The sequence below is a fragment of the Aethalodelphis obliquidens genome, unplaced genomic scaffold (genome assembly GCF_003676395.1).
Source record: "Aethalodelphis obliquidens isolate GAN/ISIS:26980383/991018 unplaced genomic scaffold, ASM367639v1 scaffold36, whole genome shotgun sequence".
Taxonomy (NCBI): domain Eukaryota; kingdom Metazoa; phylum Chordata; class Mammalia; order Artiodactyla; family Delphinidae; genus Aethalodelphis; species Aethalodelphis obliquidens.
In genome coordinates, this window is record NW_020837980.1 from 1,453,151 (window position 1) to 1,464,728 (window position 11,578).

The 11,578-nt window shown below is 39.0% G+C and overlaps 1 non-coding gene across 1 annotated transcript; it reads right to left on the bottom strand.

The window, feature by feature from the left end:
- Nucleotides 1–3,996: 3,996 nt before the first annotated feature.
- LOC113632444 (U6 spliceosomal RNA) lies at nucleotides 3,997–4,103 on the bottom strand. Its single transcript, XR_003437813.1, has one exon. It is a non-coding gene; the product is annotated as a U6 spliceosomal RNA (small nuclear RNA).
- Nucleotides 4,104–11,578: the final 7,475 nt, after the last annotated feature.

The following is an 11,578-nucleotide window of genomic DNA, read 5'->3' on the forward strand; positions in this document are numbered from 1 at the left end:
GGTTCAGAAGCCAGCAGTTGAATCTGGCAAGATACTGACAGCCCGTTAGAGGGCAGTGTGACAACACAATTAATAGTAAAGTCTTGTTTCTTCTTCCTATACTGTTTTCTTCCCTTTACTCCACACCCACACACCAGTGGAACTTAGCCCTTCCTTTAATCCTCCCACCCCCAAAACATGTGGCATATTTTACTAACTGTTTGAGATAATAGAGTGATTTTACATCACAATAATGCCAACAACAAAATAGTACATGTTAGGTATCCCTGTTCTTAAATACTTCACCTACCCTGTCTCTGGGAATTTCTCATTAGCCTCTTTTACATGTGCACTTCAGGTTCCCAAAATGTTGTTTGGCATTCTTAGAAACTCTTCAAACCTCCTTTCTCCTCTGTTTTTCAGGATTCCTTTTCATCTCCCCTATACCAGCTCAGAGCCCACACTTTATGACGAAGAGAAATATAGCTTTTCAGCCCTTGGTTAGCTGCCTTTGCATATCCAAAGGCTCACTGGTACACTGTGGTAAACAGAAGGGACACCTATTCAGGATTTCTTCCTTCAGCAGCCAGGCCTAGGAGAGACTTTGAACATCTCTCCTTTCTAATTCCCAACCAGTCCATCTAACCAGTAGTGGGCAGCATGAGTCATTTTGAGTTTTAAGAACCAGTTTTGGGGCTTCCCTGGTGGCGCAGTGGTTGAGAGTCCGCCTGCTGATGCAGGGGACACGGGTTCGTGCCCTGGTCTGGGAAGATCCCACATGCCGCGGAGCGGCTAGGCCCGTGAGCCGTGACCGCTGAGCCTGCGCGTCTGGAGCCTGTGCTCCGCAACGGGAGAGGCCACAACAGTGAGAGGTCCGCGTACCGCAAAAAACAACAACAACAAAAAAAAAGAACCAGTTTTCTAGAAATGCTATACAGTTGTGATGGATGATAAGACTTACACATCAATGACACAGCAAAATTAGTGAATAAGGCAGCATATCATAAAGTACTAAGTATATTATATATAATATGTATAAAGGTTTATCCAACAGTTGACTTTTTGTTTCTTTCTGATGGCTTTTATTTATTCTCATTCCTCTTCAGTTACTGAATGTTTGACTAAATGGATAAATGTATGTATGAATGAATGAATAAATGTTTTGCATATTAAATATACTTCATCTGGGCTAGTCAGGAACTAAGAAGTGTTGTTTTAGACTTAGTATAACATGAGGGAAGAAGTTCTGAATTAATTATCCTCTTTAAGAAGCTGTGACCTTACTCCCAACTTCAATCTATGAAATAGGAATAGTAACATAACTACTAAGGATGTGACCTACTACCAAAACAAAAGTAAGTTTTTAAGCAGCATTAGCAGTACTAGTAAACTAATGCAAAGGTAGAAAATTATATACATCCAAATCCCTACAGCAGTCTTAAATGTGTGCCTCTGTTCACACCACTGGCAAAAACAAAAGCAAACAGAACAAAAATGAAAACAAAAGAATTAATTACTATATTAAATACTAAAGATAGAAAGGTGATCAAAACACATTCATTGGCATTCCTCAAAACTCCTCAAATCTATTCCCTTCTCATTCTTTCCTCTCAAGAAGAAAATCATCAAGTAACCAGAATTAATATGGAAGTCAGCACATAGGAGATGAACTTAGCCTGGGCTTCCTAGATTAAACGATGAATAGGAGCTGACCTGTCAAAAAGAAGGGAAAGAACTTCCAGACCAGACAGAGGGAGCAGCCTGTGCAAAAGTGAAGAGAAAGGAAAGGACATGAGACATTCTGGATGCTTTAAACAGTTTCGTGTGTCTAAGTATAGGGCATGAGGTCTGTGAGGAAATGGTGAGTGACAAGGCTAATAGCCGGTCAGACCGAGGTGAACTCTTAAGAGTGAGGAGCTAGAGATGTATCCTGAAGGTAATGAAGAACAGAAGAGTGACCAAAGAGAGACATAATCTTATGAATTTTACAAAGATCACCCCTATCCCACTGAGTTGGGATGAAGTAAGGGAGAACAGGAAACCACATAGGGAGTACTGCAGTAATTCAAGTCAGAGATGATCGTAATATATCCTAGGGTGGTAATGACGGAGATGGAGACACCTGAACAAATGTAGGATAGATGCACTTGTCCGGAGAACATAAAGAAGAAGAAAAACTACCAAGGGCAGAATGGGCAATAGTATTATTTAAGAGGAGACAGAAGAAGGATGTTAAAGAAATAAATCATAAAATAGTGACCAAAAAGATAAAAGGAAAAGTAAAAGAGAATAGCTTGTTCAAAATGTATTTCAACCTCTTTCTCGTGGGCTTTTTCTTTAATTTTTTTCTTTTGCTTCAGAAGCTAAAAACTAAAGGCTACATTTCCCAATATATTTGCAACAAAGTGCTCCAGATTAATTTTAGTTCCATAAAACAGATGTATTCACTCACGGCTTAAATTCTGAACTAAATTGTGAGAGGATGGAGTTACACAAGGCATCCATTTTGCTTGTGCAGATCCTGGGAAGCATGACGTGGCTCTGGAGCTGATGGTTCTGATAATGCTTTCCTGATTCTCAGATACTGGCTGAAGTGATGAGATCCTGAGAGCCAGCTCCTGATTGTGGTACATATATCAGTAACCCTAGGTGTCCCAATTGTTCTGGGAGTAATTCCTGGATGTCTAGACTAGAGCCTGTTTTTCCAGTCATTCTAACAGATTCTTAAGCGTCTAATTCCATGTATTAAGTCTCTTTCTGCATCAGTTTGATAGATAAGTGTATTCATTCCCTAGGGCTGTTGTGGCAAAGTACCACAAACTGGTTGCTTTATGACAATAGAAATTTATTGTCTCACAGTTCTGGAAGCTAGAGTCCAAATCAAGATGTCAGCAGGATTGGTCTCTTGTAAGGGTTGTGAGGGAGAATCTGTTCCATGCCTCTCCACTAGCTTTTAGCGACCCGAAGCATTTCTTGTTTTGTGGCAGCATAACTCCAATCTCTGCCTCCATCTTCACATGGCAATCTGCTCCCTGCATGTGTTCTCATCATCTCCCTTCTGTGCATGTCTGTCTCTGTGTCCAAATGTCCTCCTTTTATAAAAGCACCAGCCTTGGGCTTCTCTGGTTTCACAGTGGTTAAGAATCTGCCTACCAATGCAGGGGACACGGGTTCAAGCCCTAGTCCAGGAAGATCCCACATGCCGTGGAGCAACTAAGCCTGTGCGCCACAACTACTGAGCCTGTGCTTTAGAGCCTGTGAGCCACAGCTACTGAGCCCACATGCCACAACTACTGAATCCTGCACACCTAGAGCCCGTGCTCCGCAACAAGAGAAGCCACTGCAATGAAAAGCCCATGCACCACAAGGAAGAGTAGCCCCCACTCACTGCAACTAGAGAAAGCCCATGCACAGCAACAAAGACCCAACGCAGCCAAAAATAAATAAATAAATAAATTTATTTTATTTTATTTTATTTATTTTTTTTTTTAATTTATTTTTTAAAAAGAAAAAGTACCAGTCTTATTGAATTAGGGCTCGCTCTAATGCCCTCATTTTAAGAGGAGACAGAAGAAGGATTTTAACTTGAAGGCATTTTTAACTTAACTACCTCTGTAAACATTCAATTTCCAAATAAAATTATTTTCTGAGGTACTGGTGGAATATCGTTCAATCCATAACAAGGAGTATGACAGAAATATTTGGTATTCTTTAAATGTTCATGTAGTTCTCATAGTTCCCAGCTTCCTTTGCAACTTGGTTGGGGTCACGTGACTAGTTCTGCAATAACTATGAGCAGAGGTGTTATGTATTTCTTCTGAGCTGGTACCCTGAACATGGAATTCTTGCCTCCAGAACTGTGAGAAAATAAATGTCTGTTGCTCAAGCCAACCAGTCTGTGGTATCTTGTTATAGCAGCTTGAGCTGGTTTCTGGTAAGACCCCTCTTTCTACCTTGCAGATAGCTGTCTTCTTCGTCGTCTTTTTGTGTGTGTGTTTAAGTGTTGATCTTGTTTTAAAAAATATGCAACGTTTCACAAATTTGTGTGTTATCCTTGTGCAGGGGCCAGGCTAATCTTCTCTGTATCATTCCAATTTTAGTATATGTACTGCCAAAGTGAGCACAATAGCTGTTTTCTCAGTGTGTTCTCACGTAGCCTTTCCTCTGTACACATGTGGAAAGAGAGAGCTCTCTGGTGTCCCTTCCTCTTCTTATAAGGATACCAGTCCTATCGGATAAGGGCCCCACAAGTATGACCATTTAACTTTAATCAACTCTTTATAGGCCCTATCTCCAATTACAGTCACACTGGGGGTTAGGGTTTCAATATATGAATTTAGAGGAGGCACAGTTCAGCCCATAACAATGTCATTAAATGAATGATATAAAATATAAAAAAGCTCACTGCAGAACGTACTCTCCAGATGAGTACCACAGTTAATAGCGTCTTTCTGTTCATACTTTTCACTGTCCAGATGCAAACATATAATATAAATTAGATCATACTATACATACAGTTCTATTTTTTCACTTAGAGTGAAAAAGTTCCTTTTATTATAGTTTTTCTTCACTTATTACTGTATTACAGATGTTTTCCATACCAGTGCATAAAAATATCAAAATATTCTTCCAAATGGCTGCATAGTAGTCTCTTATAAGGAATATTATAATTTATTTAACAGTTTTTCTCTTGGTAGATGATAGATCACTTAGAATTTTTTATTATGGACAATGTTGCAGAAAATATCCCTATACATTTGTGTATTCATAATTATGTTAATATTTCTGCAAAGTAGACTCCTAGAAATGAAATTGCTAAGTCAAAGGCTGTGCATCTTTAAAATCTAAATAGATATTGTGTGCTAGTTTAAGTATGTAGGAGTACCCATTTCCTCATACCCACCCTTGGGTAGTATCAATAATTTTACTTTTGCTAATTTAATCAGGTTAAAAAGGATTAATCTCCAAAATATACAGGCAGCTCATGCAGCTCAATATCAAAAAACCAAACAACCAAAGAAGATGTAGCACATATATACAATGGAATATTACTCAGCCATAAAAAGAAACGAAATTGAGTTATTTGTAGTGAGGTGGATGGACCTAGAGACTGTCATACAGAGTGAAGTGAGTCAGAAAGAGAAAAACAAATACCATATGCTAACACATATATATGGAATCTAAAAAAATAAAATAAAAAGGTTCTGAAGAACCTAGGGGCAGGATGCAGATGTAGAGAATGGACTTGAGGACACGGGGATGGGGAAGGGTAAGCTGGGACGAAGTGAGAGAATGGCATTGACATATATACACTACCAAATGTAAAATAGATAGCTATTGGGAAGCAGCCACATAGCACAGGGAGATCAGCTCGGTGCTTTGTTTCCACCTAGAGGGGTGGGATAGGGAGGGTGGGAAGGAGACGCAAGAGGGAGGAGATATGGGGATATATGTTTACGTATAGCTGATTCACTTTGTTATAAAGCAAAAACTAACATACCATTGTAAAGCAGTTATACTCCAATAAAGATGTTAAAAAAAAACACGGAAATTTCCTGTTCTTTATGTGTTTGATTAAAAATCTATCCAAAAAATCTTGATGCCAGTAACACTATCTCTATCCCAGTTGTGACAAAATGTCTCCAGACTTTGCCAAATGTCCCTGGGGAGGGAGGAGAAAGGAGATAAAAAACCAGGTTGAGAACCACTGTTCTGGAGTGTGTGTAGGCAAAGAATAGGAATACACCCTGGCCACCCCCCAATTTCCTTTCTCCTTTACAAATATTTTGCTGCTTTGGAAAGGCTTTTTATGGATACCTTAATTCCTTTCTCTCTTCCAACTGGATAGCTGTTTCTGTTTTCATTCTAGTCACCCCAGGACAGGCTGAAGACATACCCTAGAGACACTTGGTGAAGTCTGCAGCTGAGAGGAGAGCAGGAGGGTGTGAGGTCATGGGAGCAGCCCAGAGACGGAGGTCTCCTCTAGACAGGGCTTGTGGTGTCTGGCCTGAGCACAACACTGAAGACCAATGTTCTTCCCTCAGTTTTGACGGTTACAGTGGTTCATAAAAGGGGGGTGGGCAGGTACAGGAAGAAAGGGAAGAATCAGAATCATTTGGGAGAAAATTATACATCCTTGTCCACCTTCCGGCACGTAGAATCAGGCACATCAAAATTGCAGCAAGGTGTGGGATAGGTATGCATGTTTTCAACTCCACACAGAGTAACAGTCAGGTGTTACTTCCTCCCACTCTCTCCTTCCAGTTGAACCACCTGCCTAAGAGGTTTTCTGTGATAGACAAATGGATAAAGAAGATGTGGTACATATATACAATCGAATATTACTCAGCCATAAAAAGGAACGAAATTGGGTCATTTGCTGAGACATGGATGGATCTAGAGACTGCCATACAGAGTGAAGTAAGTCAGAAAGAGAAAAACAAATACCGTATTTTAAATTTTTATTTAAAAATAATTTTATTTAAATTTATTAAATTTATTTAAATTTTAAATTTTATTTAAAATGGTACAGATGAACCAGTTTGCAGGGCAGAAATAGAGACACAGATGTAGAGAACAAACATATGGACACCAAGCGGGGAAAGTAGCCGGGGGGTGGGGGTGCGGGGGTGATGAATTGGGCGATTGAGATTGACATGTATACACTGATGTGTATAAAATTGATGACTAATAAGAGCCTGTTGTATATATATAAAAAAAGAAGTTTTCTGTGATATATAACCTATTGAGGTGTAGCCCTCAATAACAAGTTAAAGATTTTTTTGAATCATTATTCAAACTAGTGAAAAATGATGAAAACACTAATTTGAAAAGATATAGGCACCCCTTTGTTCATTGCAACATGATTTATTATAGCCAAAATATGGAAGCAACCTAAGTGCCCACTGATAAATGAATGGGTAAAGAAGGTGTGGTATGATATAGATAATGGAATATTACTCAGCCATATATGCCAGTGCTTAAAGCATGATGTTAAATGAAGCTAATAAAACCTCAGACTACAAACAGTGGGTCCCTATTTTATAAACAGATACCTATAATTTGGGGATCAAAAATGAGCTGTGAAGGTCTATACCTTGGATTCAGGGTGGACATATTTGAGGAATTTACTCTGGTGTTTTTAAGGGAAGGAGAATAAGGGGACAGAATTGAGGGGGCAAAGGCAACTGGGAGGACCATAGAGCAGCTGCACTGTCAACTGTTATTTCCAGCAGAGCTGGATTAAGGGGTGGACCAGTAGGGGAGCTGTCCATGTTGCCATTGTAGGGGATGCTAAGGTATCAGTGAGCACTGTTGTGGTGGAAAACAGTGATATGGAGAAAATTGTATTTACCAGAATTCCTCTTAGGAACAGAATGTGGTTAAAATCAGTTGTCATAGCTCGAAACCCCCAGGGGGCACTCTTTAACAACAGTACATGGTCTCTAAGCTGCTTTTAGTGAAACTGGGTCCAGCTGATTTCCATCTTTTTATTTTGTGAATAGTAAGTATTAGGTTGGCCAGAAAGTTTGTTCTGGTTTTCTGTAAGATGTTACGGAAAAACCTGAACGAACTTTTTGGCCAACCCAATATATACAACTCTCTTGCCAAAACTGAAGAACCCAGAATACAGTAGAAGAGTTTGCCAGCTGCCCCAAAAGTCTTATTACTCAGTTCTTCCTTCTCTAAGTAAATGTTAAACAAGCATTTCAGTAGCACTAATTTTAAGAGGCACGAAATTATTACTGTACCTGGGAACCTGTATATCCCATTGGTCCCTCATCCCTGGCCTCCTTCAGAGCTCATAAAGATCAGGATTATTGGCAGAAACTGGAAGAATTTTTCTTTGTTGTAAGCTGGTTGTTATGTTGGCCAAGGAAACTTTTGAATTCTAAGATCTAAGCAGCCTATGTTGTATAATTGGGGCTCAGGTGACAAATAGTGATGCAAAATGCAGGAGCTGGGGATGCTCTCTTCTGTGTGGAGCCAAGCTTAACTGCCAGATAATACCCTGCAGCTCAGAGGAAGTTTGAATCTGCCGTGCTGCCGCCACGACTAGTAAATGATGGCAGGTGGTGAATGTCAGTAGCTCCTTAATAATGTCATGTTTCTTCTTAACTTCTAAATATATTTTTTAGGCTTCAGAAAAAAATGGAAAATACAGAGAAGAAAAGTTAGGAAAAAAATCACCCAGGATTCCATTTTATTTTTAAATTTCAGACATTGATCTTTGCTTTGGCTGCTTGAAGTCTGATTTTCTGCTCTAATCTCATACTGGTTTCATGGTTTTCTTGCTTTGGGTTCTGAATTGTGAAATGTGTAACTTGTTCTATTGCACCTTTTCTATTGTTGCTTGAAAACAGTAGCTCAGGTCCTCTGTGGAATTTAGGACTTTTAAAATAAATGAAGGTCTTCCCTGGTGGTGCAGTGATTAAGAATCCACCTGCCAATGAAGGGGACATGGGATCGAGCTCTGGTCCGGGAAGATCCCACATGCCGTGGAGCAACTAAGCCTGTGCAACACAACTACTGAGCCTGTGCTCTAGAGCCCGCGAGCTACAACTACTGAGTCCCGCGCACCTAGAGCCCATGCTCTGCAACAAGAGAAGCCACTGCAAAGAGAAGCCCACATACCGCAATGAAGAGTAGACCCCGCTCACCGCAACTAGAGAAAGACCCAAAACAGCCAAAAATAAATTAAAAATATATAAATTAAAAAATAATAATAATAAAATAAATGAAAATACATTAATGAAGGTCACTGATGCAGCCCTTGGTCTCTCTGTGAGAACACCAAATGCATGAAGGAGCTCTGGAAGTTGGAAAGGTGAGAGATTTTATCAGCTTGTTATCTCTTTTATTCTCACATGATTTTTTCCTACTCGAATTCCATTAGCATTTCTTGGATCTCTTAAATAAACCAATCATTAATAAATATCAAAACAACCAGGAACAATAATAATTCCTTTAATAAGTTTGAAACAATGTGTAACTTTATAACGTTTTAGATATTGATTTGTTCAAATTTCCACTCTGATTAAAATAGGATGCTTCTCCTGTTTTTCATTTTATAAATCTTACATTAGGTTGAATCACAGATGACAAGTGTGGGATGGGTCAGAAATTTTCCTCGTGAATGTTGACATACACATATTTTGTGACAGTATGGCTAATATATTTAAAAATATCCAGAATATTTTGTTTACAAAGAACATATCTTCTGATTAGAGGAATGACAAAATATGGGGATAGAATTATTTGTATGCTAAGAGAAACTTTAAAAGAAATTTAAAAGGAAACCTACTGTCAGCATATTCAAAGTAATCCTAGACCTTAAATATTGACACAATAAGCAACTAGCATATATACCCTGATACCAAACCCAGACAAAGATGTCACAAAAAAAGAAAACTACAGGCCAATATCACTGATGAACACAGATGCAAAAATCCTCAACAAAATACTAGGAAACAGAATCCAACAGCACATTAAAAGGATCATGTGGGGTTTATCCCAGGAATGCAAGGATTCTTCAATATATACAAATCAATCAATGTGATACACCACATTAACAAATTGAAGGATAAAAACCAAATGATAATCTCAATAGATGCAGAAAAAGCTTTTTACACTCATTTATGATAAAAACCCTCTAGAAAGTAGGCATAGAGGGAACTTACCTCAACATAATAAAGGCCATATATGACAAACCCACAGCCAATGTCATTCTCAATAGTGAAAAACTGAAACCATTTCCACTAAGATCAGGAACAAAACAAGGTTGCCCACCCTCACCACTATTATTCAACATAGTTTTGGAAGTTTTAGCCACAGCAATCAGAGAAGAAAAAGAAATAAAAGGAATGTAAATAGGAAAAGAAGTAAAACTGTCACTGTTTGCAGATGATGTGATGTGATACTGTATATAGAGAATCCTAAAGATGCTACCAGAAAACTGCTAGAGCTAATCAGTGAATTTGGTAGAGTAGCAGGATACAAAATTAATGCACAGAAATATCTTGCATTCCTATACACTAATGATGAAAAATCTCAAAGAGAAATTAAGGAAACACTTCCATTTACCATTGCAACAAAAATAATAAAATACCTAGGAATAAACCTACCTAAGGAGACAAAAGACCTGTATGCAGAAAACTATAAGACACTGATGAAAACATCAAAGATGATACAAACAGATGGAGAGATATACCACATTCTTGGATTGCAATAATCAACACTGTGGAAATGACTATACTACCCAAAGCAATCTACAGATTCATTGCAATCCCTATCAAATTACCAATGGCATTTTTCACAGAACTAGAACGAAAAATTTCACAATTTGTATGGAAACACAAAAGACCCCGAATAGCCAAAGCAATCTTGAGAAAGAAAGATGGAGCTGGAGGAATCAGGCTCCCTGACTTCAGACTATACTACAAAGCTACAGTAATCAAGACAGTATGGTACTGGCATAGGAACAGAAATATAGATGAAGGGAAGAAGGGAGAAAGCCCAGAGATAAACCCACGCACATATGGTCACCTTATCTTTGATAAAGGAGGCAAAAATATACAATGGAGAAAAGACAGCCTCTTCAATAAGTGGTGCTGGGAAAACTGGACAGCTACATGTAACAGAATGAAATTAGAACACTCCCTAACACCATACACAAAAATAAAATCAAAATGGATTAAAGACCTAAATGAAAGGCCAGACACTATAAAACTCTTAGAGGAAAACATAGGCAAAACACTCTGTGACATAAATCACAGCAAGATCCTTTATGACCCACCTCCTAGAGAAATGGAAATAAAAACAAAAATAAACAAATGGGACCTTATGAAACTTAAAAGCTTTTGCACAGCAAAGGAAACCATAAACAAGACAAAAAGACAACCCTCAGAATGGGAGAAAATAAATGAAGCAACTGACAAAGGATTAATCTCCAAAATACACAAGAAGCTCATGCAGCTCAATGTCAAAAGAACAAAAAACCCAATCCAAAAATGGGAAAAAGACCTAAATAGACATTTCTCCAAAGAAGATATACAGACTGCCAACAAACACATGAAAGGATGTTCAACATCACTAATCGTTAGAGAAATGCAAATCAAAACTACAATGAAGGGCTTCCCTGGTGGCGCAGTGGTTGAGAGTCCGCCTGCCGATGCAGGGGACACGGGTTCGTGCCCCGGTCCGGGAAGATCCCACATGCCGCGGAGCGGCTGGGCCCGTGAGCCATGGCCGCTGAGCCTGCGCGTCTGGAGCCTGTGCTCCGCAACGGGAGAGCCCACAACAGTGAGAGGCCCGCAAACCGCAAAAAAAAAAAAAAAAAAAAACTACAATGAGGTATCACCTCACACCAGTCAGAATGGTTGTCATCAAAAAATCTACAAACAATAAATGCTGGAGAGGGTGTGGAGAAGAGGAAACCGTCTCGCACTATTGGTGGGAATGTAAATTGATATAGCCACTATGGAGAACAGTATGGAGGTTCCTTAAAAAACTAAAAATAGTTTTTATGGTAATACGACCCAGCAATCCCACTACTGGGCATATACCCCGCGAAAACCATAATTCAAAAAGAGACATATAC